General features: G+C 39.8%; 1 protein-coding gene and 50 non-coding genes across 51 annotated transcripts in view; 1 reads left to right on the forward strand and 50 right to left on the reverse strand.

Annotated features, from left to right (window-relative positions):
* The window catches only part of LOC107444320 (cell adhesion molecule Dscam1-like), a 230960-nt gene that overhangs the window by 166971 nt on the left and 43651 nt on the right, over nt 1-20338 (forward strand). The window lies entirely within an intron of this gene.
* TRNAP-UGG (transfer RNA proline (anticodon UGG)) lies at nt 13-84 on the reverse strand. The gene has a single exon. It is a non-coding gene; the product is annotated as a tRNA-Pro (tRNA).
* On the reverse strand, nt 418-489 carry TRNAP-UGG (transfer RNA proline (anticodon UGG)). Its single transcript has one exon. It is a non-coding gene; the product is annotated as a tRNA-Pro (tRNA).
* On the reverse strand, nt 824-895 carry TRNAP-UGG (transfer RNA proline (anticodon UGG)). Its single transcript has one exon. It is a non-coding gene; the product is annotated as a tRNA-Pro (tRNA).
* TRNAP-UGG (transfer RNA proline (anticodon UGG)) lies at nt 1027-1098 on the reverse strand. The gene has a single exon. It is a non-coding gene; the product is annotated as a tRNA-Pro (tRNA).
* TRNAP-UGG (transfer RNA proline (anticodon UGG)) lies at nt 1636-1707 on the reverse strand. Its single transcript has one exon. It is a non-coding gene; the product is annotated as a tRNA-Pro (tRNA).
* TRNAP-UGG (transfer RNA proline (anticodon UGG)) lies at nt 1840-1911 on the reverse strand. The gene has a single exon. It is a non-coding gene; the product is annotated as a tRNA-Pro (tRNA).
* Nucleotides 2043-2114, reverse strand: TRNAP-UGG (transfer RNA proline (anticodon UGG)). Its single transcript has one exon. It is a non-coding gene; the product is annotated as a tRNA-Pro (tRNA).
* Nucleotides 2246-2317, reverse strand: TRNAP-UGG (transfer RNA proline (anticodon UGG)). Its single transcript has one exon. It is a non-coding gene; the product is annotated as a tRNA-Pro (tRNA).
* Nucleotides 2449-2520, reverse strand: TRNAP-UGG (transfer RNA proline (anticodon UGG)). The gene has a single exon. It is a non-coding gene; the product is annotated as a tRNA-Pro (tRNA).
* TRNAP-UGG (transfer RNA proline (anticodon UGG)) lies at nt 2855-2926 on the reverse strand. Its single transcript has one exon. It is a non-coding gene; the product is annotated as a tRNA-Pro (tRNA).
* On the reverse strand, nt 3058-3129 carry TRNAP-UGG (transfer RNA proline (anticodon UGG)). The gene has a single exon. It is a non-coding gene; the product is annotated as a tRNA-Pro (tRNA).
* On the reverse strand, nt 3667-3738 carry TRNAP-UGG (transfer RNA proline (anticodon UGG)). Its single transcript has one exon. It is a non-coding gene; the product is annotated as a tRNA-Pro (tRNA).
* TRNAP-UGG (transfer RNA proline (anticodon UGG)) lies at nt 3871-3942 on the reverse strand. Its single transcript has one exon. It is a non-coding gene; the product is annotated as a tRNA-Pro (tRNA).
* Nucleotides 4074-4145, reverse strand: TRNAP-UGG (transfer RNA proline (anticodon UGG)). The gene has a single exon. It is a non-coding gene; the product is annotated as a tRNA-Pro (tRNA).
* Nucleotides 4277-4348, reverse strand: TRNAP-UGG (transfer RNA proline (anticodon UGG)). Its single transcript has one exon. It is a non-coding gene; the product is annotated as a tRNA-Pro (tRNA).
* On the reverse strand, nt 4480-4551 carry TRNAP-UGG (transfer RNA proline (anticodon UGG)). Its single transcript has one exon. It is a non-coding gene; the product is annotated as a tRNA-Pro (tRNA).
* On the reverse strand, nt 5089-5160 carry TRNAP-UGG (transfer RNA proline (anticodon UGG)). Its single transcript has one exon. It is a non-coding gene; the product is annotated as a tRNA-Pro (tRNA).
* Nucleotides 5293-5364, reverse strand: TRNAP-UGG (transfer RNA proline (anticodon UGG)). Its single transcript has one exon. It is a non-coding gene; the product is annotated as a tRNA-Pro (tRNA).
* On the reverse strand, nt 5496-5567 carry TRNAP-UGG (transfer RNA proline (anticodon UGG)). Its single transcript has one exon. It is a non-coding gene; the product is annotated as a tRNA-Pro (tRNA).
* TRNAP-UGG (transfer RNA proline (anticodon UGG)) lies at nt 5699-5770 on the reverse strand. Its single transcript has one exon. It is a non-coding gene; the product is annotated as a tRNA-Pro (tRNA).
* On the reverse strand, nt 5903-5974 carry TRNAP-UGG (transfer RNA proline (anticodon UGG)). The gene has a single exon. It is a non-coding gene; the product is annotated as a tRNA-Pro (tRNA).
* On the reverse strand, nt 6106-6177 carry TRNAP-UGG (transfer RNA proline (anticodon UGG)). Its single transcript has one exon. It is a non-coding gene; the product is annotated as a tRNA-Pro (tRNA).
* TRNAP-UGG (transfer RNA proline (anticodon UGG)) lies at nt 6713-6784 on the reverse strand. Its single transcript has one exon. It is a non-coding gene; the product is annotated as a tRNA-Pro (tRNA).
* Nucleotides 7322-7393, reverse strand: TRNAP-UGG (transfer RNA proline (anticodon UGG)). The gene has a single exon. It is a non-coding gene; the product is annotated as a tRNA-Pro (tRNA).
* TRNAP-UGG (transfer RNA proline (anticodon UGG)) lies at nt 7931-8002 on the reverse strand. The gene has a single exon. It is a non-coding gene; the product is annotated as a tRNA-Pro (tRNA).
* Nucleotides 8135-8206, reverse strand: TRNAP-UGG (transfer RNA proline (anticodon UGG)). Its single transcript has one exon. It is a non-coding gene; the product is annotated as a tRNA-Pro (tRNA).
* TRNAP-UGG (transfer RNA proline (anticodon UGG)) lies at nt 8541-8612 on the reverse strand. Its single transcript has one exon. It is a non-coding gene; the product is annotated as a tRNA-Pro (tRNA).
* Nucleotides 8743-8814, reverse strand: TRNAP-UGG (transfer RNA proline (anticodon UGG)). Its single transcript has one exon. It is a non-coding gene; the product is annotated as a tRNA-Pro (tRNA).
* On the reverse strand, nt 8946-9017 carry TRNAP-UGG (transfer RNA proline (anticodon UGG)). The gene has a single exon. It is a non-coding gene; the product is annotated as a tRNA-Pro (tRNA).
* TRNAP-UGG (transfer RNA proline (anticodon UGG)) lies at nt 9149-9220 on the reverse strand. The gene has a single exon. It is a non-coding gene; the product is annotated as a tRNA-Pro (tRNA).
* TRNAP-UGG (transfer RNA proline (anticodon UGG)) lies at nt 9756-9827 on the reverse strand. The gene has a single exon. It is a non-coding gene; the product is annotated as a tRNA-Pro (tRNA).
* Nucleotides 10365-10436, reverse strand: TRNAP-UGG (transfer RNA proline (anticodon UGG)). Its single transcript has one exon. It is a non-coding gene; the product is annotated as a tRNA-Pro (tRNA).
* Nucleotides 10770-10841, reverse strand: TRNAP-CGG (transfer RNA proline (anticodon CGG)). The gene has a single exon. It is a non-coding gene; the product is annotated as a tRNA-Pro (tRNA).
* Nucleotides 11380-11451, reverse strand: TRNAP-UGG (transfer RNA proline (anticodon UGG)). The gene has a single exon. It is a non-coding gene; the product is annotated as a tRNA-Pro (tRNA).
* On the reverse strand, nt 11583-11654 carry TRNAP-UGG (transfer RNA proline (anticodon UGG)). Its single transcript has one exon. It is a non-coding gene; the product is annotated as a tRNA-Pro (tRNA).
* Nucleotides 11989-12060, reverse strand: TRNAP-UGG (transfer RNA proline (anticodon UGG)). The gene has a single exon. It is a non-coding gene; the product is annotated as a tRNA-Pro (tRNA).
* TRNAR-UCG (transfer RNA arginine (anticodon UCG)) lies at nt 12191-12262 on the reverse strand. Its single transcript has one exon. It is a non-coding gene; the product is annotated as a tRNA-Arg (tRNA).
* TRNAP-UGG (transfer RNA proline (anticodon UGG)) lies at nt 12596-12667 on the reverse strand. The gene has a single exon. It is a non-coding gene; the product is annotated as a tRNA-Pro (tRNA).
* On the reverse strand, nt 12799-12870 carry TRNAP-UGG (transfer RNA proline (anticodon UGG)). The gene has a single exon. It is a non-coding gene; the product is annotated as a tRNA-Pro (tRNA).
* TRNAP-UGG (transfer RNA proline (anticodon UGG)) lies at nt 13002-13073 on the reverse strand. Its single transcript has one exon. It is a non-coding gene; the product is annotated as a tRNA-Pro (tRNA).
* TRNAP-UGG (transfer RNA proline (anticodon UGG)) lies at nt 13206-13277 on the reverse strand. The gene has a single exon. It is a non-coding gene; the product is annotated as a tRNA-Pro (tRNA).
* Nucleotides 13815-13886, reverse strand: TRNAP-UGG (transfer RNA proline (anticodon UGG)). Its single transcript has one exon. It is a non-coding gene; the product is annotated as a tRNA-Pro (tRNA).
* Nucleotides 15430-15501, reverse strand: TRNAP-UGG (transfer RNA proline (anticodon UGG)). Its single transcript has one exon. It is a non-coding gene; the product is annotated as a tRNA-Pro (tRNA).
* TRNAP-UGG (transfer RNA proline (anticodon UGG)) lies at nt 16443-16514 on the reverse strand. The gene has a single exon. It is a non-coding gene; the product is annotated as a tRNA-Pro (tRNA).
* Nucleotides 17052-17123, reverse strand: TRNAP-CGG (transfer RNA proline (anticodon CGG)). The gene has a single exon. It is a non-coding gene; the product is annotated as a tRNA-Pro (tRNA).
* On the reverse strand, nt 17456-17528 carry TRNAP-UGG (transfer RNA proline (anticodon UGG)). The gene has a single exon. It is a non-coding gene; the product is annotated as a tRNA-Pro (tRNA).
* TRNAP-UGG (transfer RNA proline (anticodon UGG)) lies at nt 17660-17731 on the reverse strand. The gene has a single exon. It is a non-coding gene; the product is annotated as a tRNA-Pro (tRNA).
* TRNAP-UGG (transfer RNA proline (anticodon UGG)) lies at nt 18880-18951 on the reverse strand. The gene has a single exon. It is a non-coding gene; the product is annotated as a tRNA-Pro (tRNA).
* On the reverse strand, nt 19691-19762 carry TRNAP-UGG (transfer RNA proline (anticodon UGG)). Its single transcript has one exon. It is a non-coding gene; the product is annotated as a tRNA-Pro (tRNA).
* TRNAP-UGG (transfer RNA proline (anticodon UGG)) lies at nt 20097-20168 on the reverse strand. Its single transcript has one exon. It is a non-coding gene; the product is annotated as a tRNA-Pro (tRNA).

A 20338-nucleotide genomic window follows, 5' to 3' on the forward strand; every position in this document is an offset into this window, starting at 1 on the left:
GGGTATAAAAACGGGCCCGGCCGGGATTTGAACCCGGGACCTCTCGCACCCAAAGCGAGAATCATACCCCTAGACCACCGAGCCACTCAAAGCTGATAATTTTAAATGCATTACGTTTTAACGAAAACTTCATTTACTTTTTTTCTCTTCTGTTTCTTATAGTAATCTGTGATAAAGTTACAAAATATGTATCAAATGCGTTGGGTATAAAAACGGGCCCGGCCGGGATTTGAACCCGGGACCTCTCGCACCCAAAGCGAGAATCATACCCCTAGACCACCGAGCAACACAAAGCTGAAAATTTTAAATGCATTACGTTTTCACTTAAACTTCATTTACTTTTTTTCTGTTCTGTTTCTATAGTAATCTGTGATAGAAGTTAACAAAATATGTATCAAATGCGTTAGGTATAAAAACGGGCCCGGCCGGGATTTGAACCCGGGACCTCTCGCACCCAAAGCGAGAATCATACCCCTAGACCACCGAGCCACACAAAGCTGATAATTTTAAATGCATTACGTTTTCACTTAAACTTCATTTACTTTTTTTCTGTTCTGTTTCTATAGTAATCTGTGATAGAAGTTAACAAAATATGTATCAAATGCGTTGGGTATAAAAACGGGCCCGGCCGGGATTTGAACCCGGGACCTCTCGCACCCAAAGCGAAAATCATACCCCTAGCCCACCGAGCCACACAAAGCTGATAATTTTAAATGCATTACGTTTTCACTTAAACTTCATTTACTTTTTTTCTGTTCTGTTTCTATAGTAATCTGTGATAGAAGTTAACAAAATATGTATCAAATGCGTTGGGTATAAAAACGGGCCCGGCCGGGATTTGAACCCGGGACCTCTCGCACCCAAAGCGAGAATCATACCCCTAGACCACCGAGCCACACAAAGCTGATAATTTTAAATGCATTACGTTTTCACTTAAACTTCATTTACTTTTTTTCTGTTCTGCTTTTATAGTAATCTGTGATAGAAGTTAACAAAATATGTACCAAATGCGTTGGGTATAAAAACGGGCCCGGCCGGGATTTGAACCCGGGACCTCTCGCACCCAAAGCGAGAATCATACCCCTAGACCACCGAGCCACACAAAGCTGATAATTTTAAATGCATTACGTTTTCACTTAAACTTCATTTACTTTTTTTCTGTTCTGCTTTTATAGTAATCTGTGATAGAAGTTAACAAAATATGTATCAAATGCGTTGGGTATAAAAACGGGACCGGCCGGGATTCGAACCCGGGACCTCTCGCACCCAAAGCGAGAATCATACCCCTAGACCACCGAGCCACACAAAGCTGATAATTTTAAATGCATTACGTTTTCACTTAAACTTCATTTACTTTTTTTCTGTTCTGCTTTTATAGTATTCTGTGATAGAAGTTAACAAAATATGTACCAAATGCGTTGGGTATAAAAACGGGCCCGGCCGGGATTGGAACCCGGGACCTCTCGCAACCAAAGCGAGAATCATACCCCTAGACCACCGAGCCACACAAAGCTGATAATTTTAAATGCATTACGTTTTCACTTAAACTTCATTTACTTTTTTTCTGTTCTGTTTCTATAGTAATCTGAGATAGAAGTTAACAAAATATGTATCAAATGCGTTGGGTATAAAAACGGGCCCGGCCGGGATTTGAACCCGGGACCTCTCGCACCCAAAGCGAGAATCATACCCCTAGACCACCGAGCCACACAAAGCAGATAATTTTAAATGCATTACGTTTTCACTTAAACTTCATTTACTTTTTTTCTGTTCTGTTTCTTATAGTAATCTGTGATAGAAGTTAACAAAGTATGTATCAAATGCGTTGGGTATAAAAACGGGCCCGGTCGGGATTTGAACCCGGGACCTCTCGCACCCAAAGCGAGAATCATACCCCTAGACCACCGAGCCACACAAAGCTGATAATTTTAAATGCATAACGTTTTCACTTAAACTTCATTTACTTTTTTTCTGTTCTGTTTCTATAGTAATCTGTGATAGAAGTTAACAAAATATGTATCAAATGCGTTGGGTATAAAAACGGGCCCGGCCGGGATTTGAACCCGGGACCTCTCGCACCCAAAGCGAGAATCATACCCCTAGACCACCGAGCCACACAAAGCTGATAATTTTAAATGCATTACGTTTTCACTTAAACTTCATTTACTTTTTTTCTGTTCTGTTTCTATAGTAATCTGTGATAGAAGTTAACAAAATATGTATCAAATGCGTTGGGTATAAAAACGGGCCCGGCCGGGATTTGAACCCGGGACCTCTCGCACCCAAAGCGAGAATCATACCCCTAGACCACCGAGCCACACAAAGCTGATAATTTTAAATGCATTACGTTTTCACTTAAACTTCATTTACTTTTTTTCTGTTCTGCTTTTATAGTAATCTGTGATAGAAGTTAACAAAATATGTACCAAATGCGTTGGGTATAAAAACGGGCCCGGCCGGGATTTGAACCCGGGACCTCTCGCACCCAAAGCGAGAATCATACCCCTAGACCACCGAGCCACACAAAGCTGATAATTTTAAATGCATTACGTTTTCACTTAAACTTCATTTACTTTTTTTCTGTTCTGCTTTTATAGTAATCTGTGATAGAAGTTAACAAAATATGTATCAAATGCGTTGGGTATAAAAACGGGCCCGGCCGGGATTTGAACCCGGGACCTCTCGCACCCAAAGCGAAAATCATACCCCTAGCCCACCGAGCCACACAAAGCTGATAATTTTAAATGCATTACGTTTTCACTTAAACTTCATTTACTTTTTTTCTGTTCTGTTTCTATAGTAATCTGTGATAGAAGTTAACAAAATATGTATCAAATGCGTTGGGTATAAAAACGGGCCCGGCCGGGATTTGAACCCGGGACCTCTCGCACCCAAAGCGAGAATCATACCCCTAGACCACCGAGCCACATAAAGCTGATAATTTTAAATGCATTACGTTTTCACTTAAACTTCATTTACTTTTTTTCTGTTCTGCTTTTATAGTAATCTGTGATAGAAGTTAACAAAATATGTACCAAATGCGTTGGGTATAAAAACGGGCCCGGCCGGGATTTGAACCCGGGACCTCTCGCACCCAAAGCGAGAATCATACCCCTAGACCACCGAGCCACACAAAGCTGATAATTTTAAATGCATTACGTTTTCACTTAAACTTCATTTACTTTTTTTCTGTTCTGCTTTTATAGTAATCTGTGATAGAAGTTAACAAAATATGTATCAAATGCGTTGGGTATAAAAACGGGACCGGCCGGGATTCGAACCCGGGACCTCTCGCACCCAAAGCGAGAATCATACCCCTAGACCACCGAGCCACACAAAGCTGATAATTTTAAATGCATTACGTTTTCACTTAAACTTCATTTACTTTTTTTCTGTTCTGCTTTTATAGTATTCTGTGATAGAAGTTAACAAAATATGTACCAAATGCGTTGGGTATAAAAACGGGCCCGGCCGGGATTGGAACCCGGGACCTCTCGCAACCAAAGCGAGAATCATACCCCTAGACCACCGAGCCACACAAAGCTGATAATTTTAAATGCATTACGTTTTCACTTAAACTTCATTTACTTTTTTTCTGTTCTGTTTCTATAGTAATCTGAGATAGAAGTTAACAAAATATGTATCAAATGCGTTGGGTATAAAAACGGGCCCGGCCGGGATTTGAACCCGGGACCTCTCGCACCCAAAGCGAGAATCATACCCCTAGACCACCGAGCCACACAAAGCAGATAATTTTAAATGCATTACGTTTTCACTTAAACTTCATTTACTTTTTTTCTGTTCTGTTTCTTATAGTAATCTGTGATAGAAGTTAACAAAGTATGTATCAAATGCGTTGGGTATAAAAACGGGCCCGGTCGGGATTTGAACCCGGGACCTCTCGCACCCAAAGCGAGAATCATACCCCTAGACCACCGAGCCACACAAAGCTGATAATTTTAAATGCATAACGTTTTCACTTAAACTTCATTTACTTTTTTTCTGTTCTGTTTCTATAGTAATCTGTGATAGAAGTTAACAAAATATGTATCAAATGCGTTGGGTATAAAAACGGGCCCGGCCGGGATTTGAACCCGGGACCTCTCGCACCCAAAGCGAGAATCATACCCCTAGACCACCGAGCCACACAAAGCTGATAATTTTAAATGCATTACGTTTTCACTTAAACTTCATTTACTTTTTTTCTGTTCTGTTTCTATAGTAATCTGTGATAGAAGTTAACAAAATATGTATCAAATGCGTTGGGTATAAAAACGGGCCCGGCCGGGATTTGAACCCGGGACCTCTCGCACCCAAAGCGAGAATCATACCCCTAGACCACCGAGCCACACAAAGCTGATAATTTTAAATGCATTACGTTTTCACTTAAACTTCATTTACTTTTTTTCTGTTCTGCTTTTATAGTAATCTGTGATAGAAGTTAACAAAATATGTACCAAATGCGTTGGGTATAAAAACGGGCCCGGCCGGGATTTGAACCCGTGACCTCTCGCACCCAAAGCGAGAATCATACCCCTAGACCACCGAGCCACACAAAGCTGATAATTTTAAATGCATTACGTTTTCACTTAAACTTCATTTACTTTTTTTCTGTTCTGCTTTTATAGTAATCTGTGATAGAAGTTAACAAAATATGTATCAAATGCGTTGGGTATAAAAACGGGACCGGCCGGGATTCGAACCCGGGACCTCTCGCACCCAAAGCGAGAATCATACCCCTAGACCACCGAGACACACAAAGCTGATAATTTTAAATGCATTACGTTTTCACTTAAACTTCATTTACTTTTTTTCTGTTCTGCTTTTATAGTAATCTGTGATAGAAGTTAACAAAATATGTACCAAATGCGTTGGGTATAAAAACGGGCCCGGCCGGGATTGGAACCCGGGACCTCTCGCAACCAAAGCGAGAATCATACCCCTAGACCACCGAGCCACACAAAGCTGATAATTTTAAATGCATTACGTTTTCACTTAAACTTCATTTACTTTTTTTCTGTTCTGTTTCTATAGTAATCTGAGATAGAAGTTAACAAAATATGTATCAAATGCGTTGGGTATAAAAACGGGCCCGGCCGGGATTTGAACCCGGGACCTCTCGCACCCAAAGCGAGAATCATACCCCTAGACCACCGAGCCACACAAAGCAGATAATTTTAAATGCATTACGTTTTCACTTAAACTTCATTTACTTTTTTTCTGTTCTGTTTCTTATAGTAATCTGTGATAGAAGTTAACAAAGTATGTATCAAATGCGTTGGGTATAAAAATGGGCCCGGTCGGGATTTGAACCCGGGACCTCTCGCACCCAAAGCGAGAATCATACCCCTAGACCACCGAGCCACACAAAGCTGATAATTTTAAATGCATTACGTTTTCACTTAAACTTCATTTACTTTTTTTCTGTTCTGCTTTTATAGTAATCTGTGATAGAAGTTAACAAAATAGGTACCAAATGCGTTGGGTATAAAAACGGGCCCGGCCGGGATTTGAACCCGGGACCTCTCGCACCCAAAGCGATAATCATACCCCTAAACCACCGAGCCACTCAAAGCTGATAATTTTAAATGCATTACGTTTTAACGAAAACTTCATTTACTTTTTTTCTGTTCTGTTTCTTATAGTAATCTGTGATAAAGTTAACAAAATATGTATCAAATGCGTTGGGTATAAAAACGGGCCCGGCCGGGATTTGAACCCGGGACCTCTCGCACCCAAAGCGAGAATCATACCCCTAGACCACCGAGCTGCACAGAGCTGATAAGTTTAAATGCATTACGTTTTCACTTAAACTTCATTTACTTTTTTTCTGTTCTGTTTCTTATAGTAATCTGTGATAGAAGTTAACAAAGTATGTATCAAATGCGTTGGGTATAAAAATGGGCCCGGTCGGGATTTGAACCCGGGACCTCTCGCACCCAAAGCGAGAATCATACCCCTAGACCACCGAGCCACACAAAGCTGATAATTTTAAATGCATTACGTTTTCACTTTAACTTCATTTACTTTTTTTCTGTTCTGTTTCTATAGTAATCTGTGATAGAAGTTAACAAAATATGTATCAAATGCGTTGGGTATAAAAACGGGCCCGGCCGGGATTTGAACCCGGGACCTCTCGCACCCAAAGCGAGAATCATACCCCTAGACCACCGAGCCACACAAAGCTGATAATTTTAAATGCATTACGTTTTCACTTAAACTTCATTTACTTTTTTTCTGTTCTGTTTCTTATAGTAATCTGTGATAGAAGTTAAAAAAATATATACCAAATGCGTTGGGTATAAAAACGGGCCCGGCCGGGATTTGAACCCGGGACCTCTCGCACCCAAAGCGAGAATCATACCCCTAGACCACCGATCCTCACAAAGCTGATAATTTTAAATGCATTACGTTTTCACTTAAACTTCATTTACTTTTTTTCTGTTCTGTTTTATAGTAATCTGTAATAAAGTTAAAAAAATATACACCAAATGCGTTGGGTATAAAAACGGGCCCGGCCGGGATTTGATCCCGGGACCTCTCGCACGCAAAGCGAGAATCATACCCCTAGACCACCGAGCCACTCAAAGCTGATAATTTTAAATGCATTACGTTTTAACGAAAACTTCATTTACTTTTTTTCTCTTCTGTTTCTTATAGTAATCTGTGATAAAGTTACAAAATATGCATCAAATGCGTTGGGTATAAAAACGGGCCCGGCCGGGATTTGAACCCGGGACCTCTCGCACCCAAAGCGAGAATCATACCCCTAGACCACCGAGCCACACAAAGCTGATAATTTTAAATGCATTACGTTTTCACTTAAACTTCATTTACTTTTTTTCTGTTCTGCTTTTATAGTAATCTGTGATAGAAGTTAACAAAATATGTATCAAATGCGTTGGGTATAAAAACGGGCCCGGCCGGGATTTGAATCCGGGACCTCTCGCACCCAAAGCGAGAATCATACCCCTAGACCACCAAGCCACACAAAGCTGATAATTTTAAATGCATTACGTTTTCACTTAAACTTCATTTACTTTTTTTCTGTTCTGCTTTTATAGTAATCTGTGATAGAAGTTAACAAAATATGTATCAAATGCGTTGGATATAAAAACGGGACCGGCCGGGATTTGAACCAGGGACCTCTCGCACCGAAAGCGAGAATCATACCCCTAGACCACCGAGCCACACAAAGCTGATAATTTTAAATGCATTACGTTTTAACGAAAACTTCATTTACTTTTTTTCTGTTCTGTTTCTTATAGTAATCTGTGATAAAGTTAACAATATTTGTATCAAATGCGTTGGGTATAAAAGCGGGCCCAGCCGGGATTTGAACCCGGGACTTCTCGCACCCAAAGCGAGAATCATACCCCTAGACCACCGAGCCACACAAAGCTGATAATTTTAAATGCATTACGTTTTCACTTAAACTTCATTTACTTTTTTTCTGTTCTGCTTTTATAGTAATCTGTGATAGAAGTTAACAAAATATGTATCAAATGCGTTGGGTATAAAAACGGGACCGGCCGGGATTCGAACCCGGGACCTCTCGCACCCAAAGCGAGAATCATACCCCTAGACCACCGAGACACACAAAGCTGATAATTTTAAATGCATTACGTTTTCACTTAAACTTCATTTACTTTTTTTCTGTTCTGCTTTTATAGTAATCTGTGATAGAAGTTAACAAAATATGTACCAAATGCGTTGGGTATAAAAACGGGCCCGGCCGGGATTGGAACCCGGGACCTCTCGCAACCAAAGCGAGAATCATACCCCTAGACCACCGAGCCACACAAAGCTGATAATTTTAAATGCATTACGTTTTCACTTAAACTTCATTTACTTTTTTTCTGTTCTGTTTCTATAGTAATCTGAGATAGAAGTTAACAAAATATGTATCAAATGCGTTGGGTATAAAAACGGGCCCGGCCGGGATTTGAACCCGGGACCTCTCGCACCCAAAGCGAGAATCATACCCCTAGACCACCGAGCCACACAAAGCAGATAATTTTAAATGCATTACGTTTTCACTTAAACTTCATTTACTTTTTTTCTGTTCTGTTTCTTATAGTAATCTGTGATAGAAGTTAACAAAGTATGTATCAAATGCGTTGGGTATAAAAATGGGCCCGGTCGGGATTTGAACCCGGGACCTCTCGCACCCAAAGCGAGAATCATACCCCTAGACCACCGAGCCACTCAAAGATGATAATTTTAAATGCATTACGTTTTAACGAAAACTTCATTTACTTTTTTTCTGTTCTGTTTCTTATAGTAATCTGTGATAAAGTTAACAAAATATGTATCAAATGCGTTGGGTATAAAAACGGGCCCGGCCGGGATTTGAACCCGGGACCACTCTCACCCAAAGCGAGAATCATGCCCCTAGACCACCGAGCCACACAAAGCTGATAATTTTAAATGCATTACGTTTTCACTTAAACTTCATTTACTTTTTTTCTGTTCTGCTTTTATAGTAATCTGTGATAGAAGTTAACAAAATATGTACCAAATGCGTTGGGTATAAAAACGGGCCCGGCCGGGATTTGAACCCGGGACCTCTCGCACCCAAAGCGATAATCATACCCCTAAACCACCGAGCCACTCAAAGCTGATAATTTTAAATGCATTACGTTTTAACGAAAACTTCATTTACTTTTTTCTGTTCTGTTTCTTATAGTAATCTGTGATAAAGTTAACAAAATATGTATCAAATGCGTTGGGTATAAAAACGGGCCCGGCCGGGATTTGAACCCGGGACCTCTCGCACCCAAAGCGAGAATCATACCCCTAGACCACCGAGCTGCACAGAGCTGATAAGTTTAAATGCATTACGTTTTCACTTAAACTTCATTTATTTTTTTCTGTTCTGTTTCTTATACTAATCTGTGATAGAAGTTAAAAAAATATATACCAAATGCGTTGGGTATAAAAACGGGCCCGGCCGGGATTTGAACCCGGGACCTCTCGCACCCAAAGCGAGAATCATACCCCTAGACCACCGAGCCACACAAAGCTGATAATTTTAAATGCATTACGTTTTCACTTTAACTTCATTTACTTTTTTTCTGTTCTGTTTCTATAGTAATCTGTGATAGAAGTTAACAAAATATGTATCAAATGCGTTGGGTATAAAAACGGGCCCGGCCGGGATTTGAACCCGGGACCTCTCGCACCCAAAGCGAGAATCATACCCCTAGACCACCGAGCCACACAAAGCTGATAATTTTAAATGCATTACGTTTTCACTTAAACTTCATTTACTTTTTTTCTGTTCTGTTTCTTATAGTAATCTGTGATAGAAGTTAAAAAAATATATACCAAATGCGTTGGGTATAAAAACGGGCCCGGCCGGGATTTGAACCCGGGACCTCTCGCACCCAAAGCGAGAATCATACCCCTAGACCACCGATCCTCACAAAGCTGATAATTTTAAATGCATTACGTTTTCACTTAAACTTCATTTACTTTTTTTCTGTTCTGTTTTATAGTAATCTGTAATAAAGTTAAAAAAATATACACCAAATGCGTTGGGTATAAAAACGGGCCCGGCCGGGATTTGATCCCGGGACCTCTCGCACGCAAAGCGAGAATCATACCCCTAGACCACCGAGCCACTCAAAGCTGATAATTTTAAATGCATTACGTTTTAACGAAAACTTCATTTACTTTTTTTCTCTTCTGTTTCTTATAGTAATCTGTGATAAAGTTACAAAATATGCATCAAATGCGTTGGGTATAAAAACGGGCCCGGCCGGGATTTGAACCCGGGACCTCTCGCACCCAAAGCGAGAATCATACCCCTAGACCACCGAGCCACACAAAGCTGATAATTTTAAATGCATTACGTTTTCACTTAAACTTCATTTACTTTTTTTCTGTTCTGCTTTTATAGTAATCTGTGATAGAAGTTAACAAAATATGTATCAAATGCGTTGGGTATAAAAACGGGCCCGGCCGGGATTTGAATCCGGGACCTCTCGCACCCAAAGCGAGAATCATACCCCTAGACCACCGAGCCACACAAAGCTGATAATTTTAAATGCATTACGTTTTCACTTAAACTTCATTTACTTTTTTTCTGTTCTGCTTTTATAGTAATCTGTGATAGAAGTTAACAAAATATGTATCAAATGCGTTGGATATAAAAACGGGACCGGCCGGGATTTGAACCAGGGACCTCTCGCACCGAAAGCGAGAATCATACCCCTAGACCACCGAGCCACACAAAGCTGATAATTTTAAATGCATTACGTTTTAACGAAAACTTCATTTACTTTTTTTCTGTTCTGTTTCTTATAGTAATCTGTGATAAAGTTAACAATATTTGTATCAAATGCGTTGGGTATAAAAGCGGGCCCAGCCGGGATTTGAACCCGGGACTTCTCGCACCCAAAGCGAGAATCATACCCCTAGACCACCGAGCCACACAAAGCTGATAATTTTAAATGCATTACGTTTTCACTTAAACTTCATTTACTTTTTTTCTGTTCTGTTTTTATAGTAATCTGTGATAGAAGTTAACAAAATATGTATCAAATGCGTTGGGTTTAAAAACGGGCCCAGCCGGGATTTAAACCCGGGACCTCTCGCACCCAAAGCGAGAATCATACCCCTTGACCACCGAGCCACACAAAGCTGATAATTTTAAATTCATTACGTTTTCACTTAAACTTCATCTATTTTTTTCTTTTCTGTTTTTATAGTAATCTGTGATAGAAGTTAAAAAAATATGTACCAAATGCGTTGGGTATAAAAACGGGCCCGGCCGGGATTTGAACCCGGGACCTCTCGCACCCGAAGCGAGAATCATACCCCTAGCCCACCGAGCCACACAAAGCTGATAATTTTAAATGCAATACGTTTTAACGAAAACTTCATTTACTTTTTTTCTGTTCTGTTTCTTATAGTAATCTGTGATAGAAGTTAACAAAATATGTATCAAACGCGTTGGGTATAAAAACGGGCCCGGCCGGAATTTGAACGCGGGACCTCTCGCACCCAAAGCGAGAATCATACCCCTAGACCACCGAGCCACACAAAGCTGATAATTTTAAATGCATTACGTTTTCACTTAAACTTCATTTACTTTTTTTCTGTTCTGCTTTTATAGTAATCTGTGATAGAAGTTAACAAAATATGTATCAAATGCGTTGGGTATAAAAACGTGACCGGCCGGGATTTGAACCCGGGACCTCTCGCACCGAAAGCGAGAATCATACCCCTAGACCACCGAGCCACACAAAGCTGATAATTTTAAATGCATTACGTTTTAACGAAAACTTCATTTACTTTTTTTCTGTTCTGTTTCTTATAGTAATCTGTGATAAAGTTAACAATATTTGTATCAAATGCGTTGGGTATAAAAGTGGGCCCAGCCGGGATTTGAACCCGGGACCTCTCGCACCCAAAGCGAGAATCATACCCCTAGACCACCGGGCCACACGAAGCTGATAATTTTAAATGCATTACGTTTTCACTTAAACTTCATTTACTTTTTTTCTGTTCTGTTTTTATAGTAATCTGTGATAGAAGTTAACAAAATATGTATCAAATGCGTTGGGTATAAAAACGGGCCCGGCCGGGATTTGAACCCGGGATCTCTCGCACCCAAAGCGAGAATCATACCCCTAGACCACCGAGCCACACAAAGCTGATAATTTTAAATGCATTACGTTTTCACTTAAACTTCATTTACTTTTTTTCTGTTCTGCTTTTATAGTAATCTGTGATAGAAGTTAACAAAATATGTATCAAATGCGTTGGGTATAAAAACGTGACCGGCCGGGATTTGAACCCGGGACCTCTCGCACCGAAAGCGAGAATCATACCCCTAGACCACCGAGCCACACAAAGCTGATAATTTTAAATGCATTACGTTTTAACGAAAACTTCATTTACTTTTTTTCTGTTCTGTTTCTTATAGTAATCTGTGATAAAGTTAACAATATTTGTATCAAATGCGTTGGGTATAAAAGTGGGCCCAGCCGGGATTTGAACCCGGGACCTCTCGCACCCAAAGCGAGAATCATACCCCTAGACCACCGGGCCACACGAAGCTGATAATTTTAAATGCATTACGTTTTCACTTAAACTTCATTTCCTTTGTTCTGTTCTGTTTTTATAGTAATCTGTGATAGAAGTTAACAAAATATGTATCAAATGCGTTGGGTATAAAAACGGGCCCGGCCGGGATTTGAACCCGGGACCTCTCGCACCGAAAGCGAGAATCATACCCCTAGACCACCGAGCCACACAAAGCTGATAATTTTAAATGCATTACGTTTTAACGAAAACTTCATTTACTTTTTTTCTGTTCTGTTTCTATAGTAATCTGTGATAGAAGTTAAAAAAATATGTACCAAATGCGTTGGGTATAAAAACGGGCCCGGCCGGGATTTGAACGCGGGACCTCTCGCACCCAAAGCGAGAATCATACCCCTAGACCACCGAGCCACACAAAGCTGAGAATTTTAAATGCATTACGTTTTCACTTAAACTTCATTTAATTTTTTTCTTTTCTGCTTTTATAGTAATCTGTGACAAAGTTAACAATATTTGTATCAAATGCGTTGGGTATAAAAGCGGGCCCAGCCGGGATTTGAACCCGGGACCTCTCGCACCCAAAGCGAGAATCATACCCCTAGACCACCGGGCCACACGAAGCTGATAATTTTAAATGCATTACGTTTTCACTTAAACTTCATTTACTTTTTTTCTGTTCTGTTTTTATAGTAATCTGTGATAGAAGTTAACAAAATATGTATCAAATGCGTTGGGTATAAAAACGGGCCCGGCCGGGATTTGAACCCGGGACCTCTCGCACCCAAAGCGAGAATCATACCCCTAGACCACCGAGCCACACAAAGCTGATTATTTTAAATGCATTACGTTTTCACTTAAACTTCATTTACTTTTTTTCTGTTCTGTTTCTATAGTAATCTGTGATAGAAGTTAACAAAATATGTATCAAATGCGTTGGGTATAAAAACGGGCCCGGCCGGGATTTGAACCCGGGACCTCTCGCACCCAAAGCGAGAATCATACCCCTAGACCACCGAGCCACACAAAGCTGATAATTTTAAATGCATTACGTTTTCACTTAAACTTCATTTACTTTTTTTCTGTTCTGTTTCTTATAGTAATCTGTGATAGAAGTTAACAAAATATGTATCAAATGCGTTGGGTATAAAAACGGGCCCGGCCGGGATTTGAACCCGGGACCTCTCGCACCCAAAGCGAGAATCATACCCCTAGACCACCGAGCCACACAATGCTGCTAATTTTAAATGCATTACGTTTTCACTTAAACTTCATTTACTTTTTTTCTGTTCTGCTTTTATAGTAATCTGTGATAGAAGTTAACAAAATATGTACCAAATGCGTTGGGTATAAAAACGGGCCCGGCCGGGATTTGAACCCGGGACCTCTCGCACCCAAAGCGAGAATCATACCCCTAGACCAAAGAGCCACACAAAGCTGATAATTTTAAATGCATTACGTTTTCACTTAAACTTCATTTACTTTTTTTCTGTTCTGCTTTTATAGTAATCTGTGATAGAAGTTAACAAAATATGTATCAAATGCGTTGGGTATAAAAACGGGCCCGGCCGGGATTTGAACCCGGGACCTCTCGCACCCAAAGCGAGAATCATAACCCTAGACCTCAGAGCCACACAAAGCTGATAATTTTAAATGCATTACGTTTTAACGAAAACTTCATTTACTTTTTTTCTGTTCTGTTTCTTATAGTAATCTGTGATAAAGTTAACAATATTTGTATCAAATGCGTTGGGTATAAAAGCGGGCCCAGCCGGGATTTTAACCCGGGACCTCTCGCACCCAAAGCGAGAATCATACCCCTAGACCACCGAGCCACACAAAGCTGATAATTTTAAATGCAATACGTTTTCACTTTAACTTCATTTACTTTTTTTCTGTTCTGTTTTTATAGTAATCTGTGATAGAAGTTAAAAAAATATGTACCAAATGCGTTGGGTATAAAAACGGTCCCGGCTGGGATTTGAACCCGGGATCTCTCGCACCCAAAGCGAGAATCATACCCGTAGACCACCGGGCCACACAAAGCTGATAATTTTAAATGCATTACGTTTTCACTTAAACTTCATTTACTTTTTTTCTGTTCTGTTTTTTTAGTAATCTGTGATAGAAGTTAACAAAATATGTATCAAATGCGTTGGGTTTAAAAATGGGCCCGGCCGGGATTTGAACCCGGGACTTCTCGCACCCAAAGCGAGAATCATGCCCCTAGACCACCGAGCCACACAAAGCTGATAATTTTAAATGCATTACGTTTTCACTTAAACTTCATTCACTTTTTTTCTGTTCTGTTTTTAAAGTAATCTGTGATAGAAGTTAAAAAAATATGTATCGAATGCGTTGGGTATAAAAACGGGAACGGCCGGGATTTGAAAACGGGATCTCTCGCTCCCAAAGCGAGAACCATACCTCTAGACCACCGAGCCACACAAAGCTGATAATTTTAAATGCATTACGTTTTCACTTAAACTTCATTTACTTTTTTTCTGTTCTGTTTTTAAAGTAATCTGTGATAGAAGTTAAAAAAATATGTATCAAATGCGTTGGGTATAAGAACGGGAACGGCCGGGATTTGAAAACGGGACCTCTCGCTCCCAAAGCGAGAACCATATCTCTAGACCACCGAGCCACACAAAGCTGATAATTTTAAATGCATTACGTTTTCACTTAAACTTCATTTGCTTTTTTCTGTTCTGTTTTTATAGTAATCTGTGATAGAAGTTAAAAAAATATGTACCAAATGCGTTGGGTATAAAAACGGGCCCGGCCGGAATTTGAACCCGGGACCTCTCGCACCCAAAGCGAGAATCATACCCCTAGACCACCGAACCACACAAAGCTGATACTTTTAAATGTATTACGTTTTAACGAAAACTTCATTTACTTTTTTTCTGTTCTGTTTCTTATAGTAATCTGTGATAGATGTTAAAAAAATTTGAACCAAATACGTTGGGTATAAAAACGGGCCTGGTCGGGATTTGTACCCGGGACCTCTCGCACCCAAAGCGAGAATCATACCCCTAGACCACCGAGCCACACAAAGCTGATAATTTTAAATGCATTACGTTTTCACTTAAACTTCATTTACTTTTTTTCTGTTCTGTTTTTATAGTAATCTGTGATAGAAGTTAAAAAAATATATACCAAATGCGTTGGGTATAAAAACGTGCCCGGCCGGGATCTGAACCCGGCACCCAAAGCGCTAATCATACCCCTTGACCACCGAGCCACTTAAAGCTGATAATTTTAAATGCATTACGTTTTAACGAAAACTTCATTTACTTTTTTTCTGTTCTGTTTCTTATAGTAATCTGTGATAAAGTTAACAAAATATGTATCAAATGCGTTGGGTATAAAAACGGGCCCGGCCGGGATTTGATCCCGGGACCTCTCGCACCCAAAGCGAGAATCATACCCCTAGACCACCGAGCCACACAATGCTGAGAATTTTAAATGCATTACGTTTTAACGAAAACTTCATTTACTTTTTTCTGTTCTGTTTCTTATAGTAATCTGTGATAAAGTTAACAAAATATGTATCAAATGCGTTGGGTATAAAAACGGGAATGGCCGGGATTTGAACCCGGGACCTCTCGCACCCAAAGCGAGAATCATACCCCTAGACCACCGAGCCACACAAAGCTGATAATTTTAAATGCATTACGTTTTCACTTAAACTTCATTTACTTTCTTTCTGTTCTGTTTTTATAGTAATCTGTGAAAGAAGTTAAAAAAATATATACCAAATGCGTTGGGTATAAAAACGGGCCCGGCCGGGATTTGAACATGGGACATCTCGCACCCAAAGCGATAATCATACCCCTAGACCACCGAGCCACTCAAAGATGATAATTTTAAATGCATTACGTTTTAACGAAAACTTCATTTACTTTTTTTCTGTTCTGTTTCTTATAGTAATCTGTGATAAAGTTAACAAAATATGTATCAAATGCGTTGGGTATAAAAACGGGCCCGGCCGGGATTTGAACCCGGGACCACTCTCACCCAAAGCGAGAATCATGCCCCTAGACCACCGAGCCACACAAAGCTGATAATTTTAAATGCATTACGTTTTCACTTAAACTTCATTTACTTTTTTTCTGTTCTGTTTTTAAAGTAATCTGTGATAGAAGTTAAAAAAATATGTATCGAATGCGTTGGGTATAAAAACGGGAACGGCCGGGATTTGAAAACGGGATCTCTCGCTCCCAAAGCGAGAACCATACGTCTAGACCACCGAGCCACACAAAGCTGATAATTTTAAATACATTACGTTTTCACTTAAACTTCATTTACTTTTTTCTGTTCTGTTTTTATATTAATCTGTGATAGAAGTTAAAAAAATATGTACCAACTGCGTTGGGTATAAGAACGGGCCCGGCCGGGATTTGAACCCGGGACCTCTCGCACCCAAAGCGAGAATCATACCCCTAGACCACCGAGCCACACAAAGCTGATACTTTTAAATGCATAGAATTTTCACGAAAACTTCATTTACTTTTTTTCTGTTCTGTTTTTAAAGTAATCTGTGATAGAAGTTAAAAAAATATGTATCGAATGCGATGGGTATAAAAACGGGAACGGCCGGGATTTGAAAACGGGATCTCTCGCTCCCAAAGCGAGAACCATACGTCTAGACCACCGAGCCACACAAAGCTGATAATTTTAAATACATTACGTTTTCACTTAAACTTCATTTACTTTTTTTCTGTTCTGTTTTTATAGTAATCTGTGATAGAAGTTAAAAAAATATATACCAAATGCGTTGGGTATAAAAACGGGCCCGGCCGGGATTTGAACCCGGGACCTCTCGCACCCAAAGCGATAATCATACCCCTTGACCACCGAGCCACTCAAAGCTGATAATTTTAAATGCATTACGTTTTAACGAAAACTTCATTTACTTTTTTTCTGTTCTGTTTCTTATAGTAATCTGTGATAAAGTTAACAAAATATGTATCAAATGCGTTGGGTATAAAAACGGGCCCGGCCGGGATTTGAACCCGGGACCTCTCGCACCCGAAGCGAGAATCATACCCCTAGACCACCGAGCCACACAAAGCTGATAATTTTAAATGCAATACGTTTTCACTTTAACTTCATTTACTTTTTTTCTGTTCTGTTTTTAAAGTAATCTGTGATAGAAGTTAAAAAAATATGTATCGAATGCGTTGGGTATAAAAACGGGAACGGCCGGGATTTGAAAACGGGATCTCTTGCTCCCAAAGCGAGAACCATACGTCTAGACCACCGAGCCACACAAAGCTGATAATTTTAAATACATTACGTTTTCACTTAAACTTCATTTACTTTTTTCTGTTCTGTTTTTATAGTAATCTGTGATAGAAGTTAAAAAAATATATACCAAATGCGTTGGGTATAAAAACGTGCCCGGCCGGGATTTGAACCCGGGACCTCTCGCACCCAAAGCGAGAATCATACCCCTAGACCACCGAGCCACACGAAGCTGATACTTTTAAATGCATAGAATTTTCACGAAAACTTCATTTACTTTATTTCTGTTCTGTTTTTTATAGTAATCTGTGATAAAGTTCACAAAATATGTATCAAAAGCGTTGGGTATAAAAACGGGCCCGGCCGAGATTTGAACCCGGGACCTCTCGCACCCAAAGCGAGAATCATACCCCTAGACCACCGAGCCACACAAAGGTGATAATTTTAAATTCATTACGTTTTCACGAAAACTTCATTTACTTTTTTTCTGTTCTGCTTCTTATAGTAATCTGTGATAAAGTTAACAAAATCTGTATCAAATGCGTTGGGTATAAAAACGGGCCCAGCCGGGATTTGAACCCGGGACCTCTCGCACCCAAAGTAAGAATCATACCCCTAGACCACCGAGCCACACAAAGCTGATAATTTTAAATGCATTACGTTTTCACTTACACTTCATTTACTTTTTTTCTGTTCTGTTTCTTATAGTAATCTGTGATAGAAGTTAAAAAAATATATACCAAATGCGTTGGGTATAAAAACGGGCCCGGCCGGGATTTGAACCCGGGACCTCTCGCACCCAAAGCGAGAATCATACCCCTAGACCACCGATCCTCACAAAGCTGATAATTTTAAATGCATTACGTTTTCACTTAAACTTCATTTACTTTTTTTCTGTTCTGTTTTTATAGTAATCTGTGATAGAAGTTAAAAAAATATATACCAAATGCGTTGGGTATAAAAACGGGCCCGGCCGGGATTTGAACCCGGGACCTCTCGCACCCAAAGCGATAATCATACCCCTTGACCACCGAGCCACTCAAAGCTGATAATTTTAAATGCATTACGTTTTAACGAAAACTTCATTTACTTTTTTTCTGTTCTGTTTCTTATAGTAATCTGTGATAGAAGTTAAAAAAATATGAACCAAATACGTTGGGTATAAAAACGGGCCTGGCCGGGATTTGTACCCGGGACCTCTAGCACCCAAAGCGAGAATCATACCCCTAGACCACCGAGCCACACAAAGCTGATAATTTTAAATGCATTACGTTTTCACTTAAACTTCATTTACTTTTTTTCTGTTCTGTTTTTATAGTAATCTGTGATAGAAGTTAAAAAAATATATACCAAATGCGTTGGGTATAAAAACGTGCCCGGCCGGGATCTGAACCCGGGACCTCTCGCACCCAAAGCGCTAATCATACCCCTTGACCACCGAGCCACTTAAAGCTGATAATTTTAAATGCATTACGTTTTAACGAAAACTTCATTTACTTTTTTTCTGTTCTGTTTCTTATAGTAATCTGTGATAAAGTTAACAAAATATGTATCAAATGCGTTGGGTATAAAAACGGGCCCGGCCGGGATTTGATCCCGGGACCTCTCGCACCCAAAGCGAGAATCATACCCCTAGACCACCGAGCCACACAATGCCGAGAATTTTAAATGCATTACGTTTTAACGAAAACTTCATTAACTTTTTTCTGTTCTGTTTCTTATAGTAATCTGTGATAAAGTTAACAAAATATGTATCAAATGCGTTGGGTATAAAAACGGGAATGGCCGGGATTTGAACCCGAGACCTCTCGCACCCAAAGCGAGAATCATACCCCTAGACCACCGAGCCACACAAAGCTGATAATTTTAAATGCATTACGTTTTCACTTAAACTTCATTTACTTTTTTTCTGTTCTGTTTTTATAGTAATCTGTGAAAGAAGTTAAAAAAATATATACCAAATGCGTTGGGTATAAAAACGGGCCCGGCCGGGATTTGAACATGGGACATCTCGCACCCAAAGCGATAATCATACCCCTAGACCACCGAGCCACTCAAAGCTGATAATTTTAAATGCATTACGTTTTAACGAAAACTTCATTTACTTTTTTTCTGTTCTGTTTCTTATAGTAATCTGTGATAAAGTTAACAAAATATGTATCAAATGCGTTGGGTATAAAAACGGGCCTGGCCGAGATTTGAACCCGGGACCACTCTCACCCAAAGCGAGAATCATACCCCTAGACCACCGAGCCACACAAAGCTGATAATTTTAAATGCATTACGTTTTCACTTAAACTTCATTTACTTTTTTTCTGTTCTGATTCTATAGTAATCTGTGATAGAAGTTAACAAAATATGTATCAAATGCGTTGGGTATAAAAACGGGCCCGGCCGGGATTTGAACCCGGGACCTCTCGCACCCAAAGCGAGAATCATACCCCTAGACCACCGAGCCACACAAAGCTGATACTTTTATATGCATTACGTTTTCACGAAAGCTTCATTTACTTTTTTCTGTTCTGTTTCTTATAGTAATCTGTGATAAAAGTTAACAAAATATGTATCAAATGCGTTGGGTATAAAAACGGGCCCGGCCGAGATTTGAACCCGGGACCTCTCGCACCCAAAGCGAGAACCATACCCCTAGACCACCGAGCCACACAAAGTGGATCATTTTAAATGCATTACGTTTTCACTTAAACTTCATTTACTTTTTTTCTGTTCTGTTTTTATAGTAATCTGTGATGGAAGTTAAAAAAATATGTACCAAATGCGTTGGGTATAAAAACGGGCCCGGCCGGGATTTGAACCCGGGACCTCTCGCGCCCAAAGCGAGAATCATACCCCTAGACCACCGAGCCACACAAAGCTGATAATTTTAAATGCATTACGCTTTCACTTAAACTTCATTTACTTTTTTTCTGTTCTGTTTTTATAGTAATCTGTGATAAAAGTTAACAAAATATGTATCAAATGCGTTGAGTATAAAAACGGGCCCAGCCGGGATTTGAACCCGGGACCTCTCTTTCTC

This window comes from Parasteatoda tepidariorum, chromosome 3 (assembly GCF_982258835.1).
Source record: "Parasteatoda tepidariorum strain Cologne lab strain chromosome 3, Ptep-v5.0, whole genome shotgun sequence".
Lineage (NCBI taxonomy): Eukaryota > Metazoa > Arthropoda > Arachnida > Araneae > Theridiidae > Parasteatoda > Parasteatoda tepidariorum.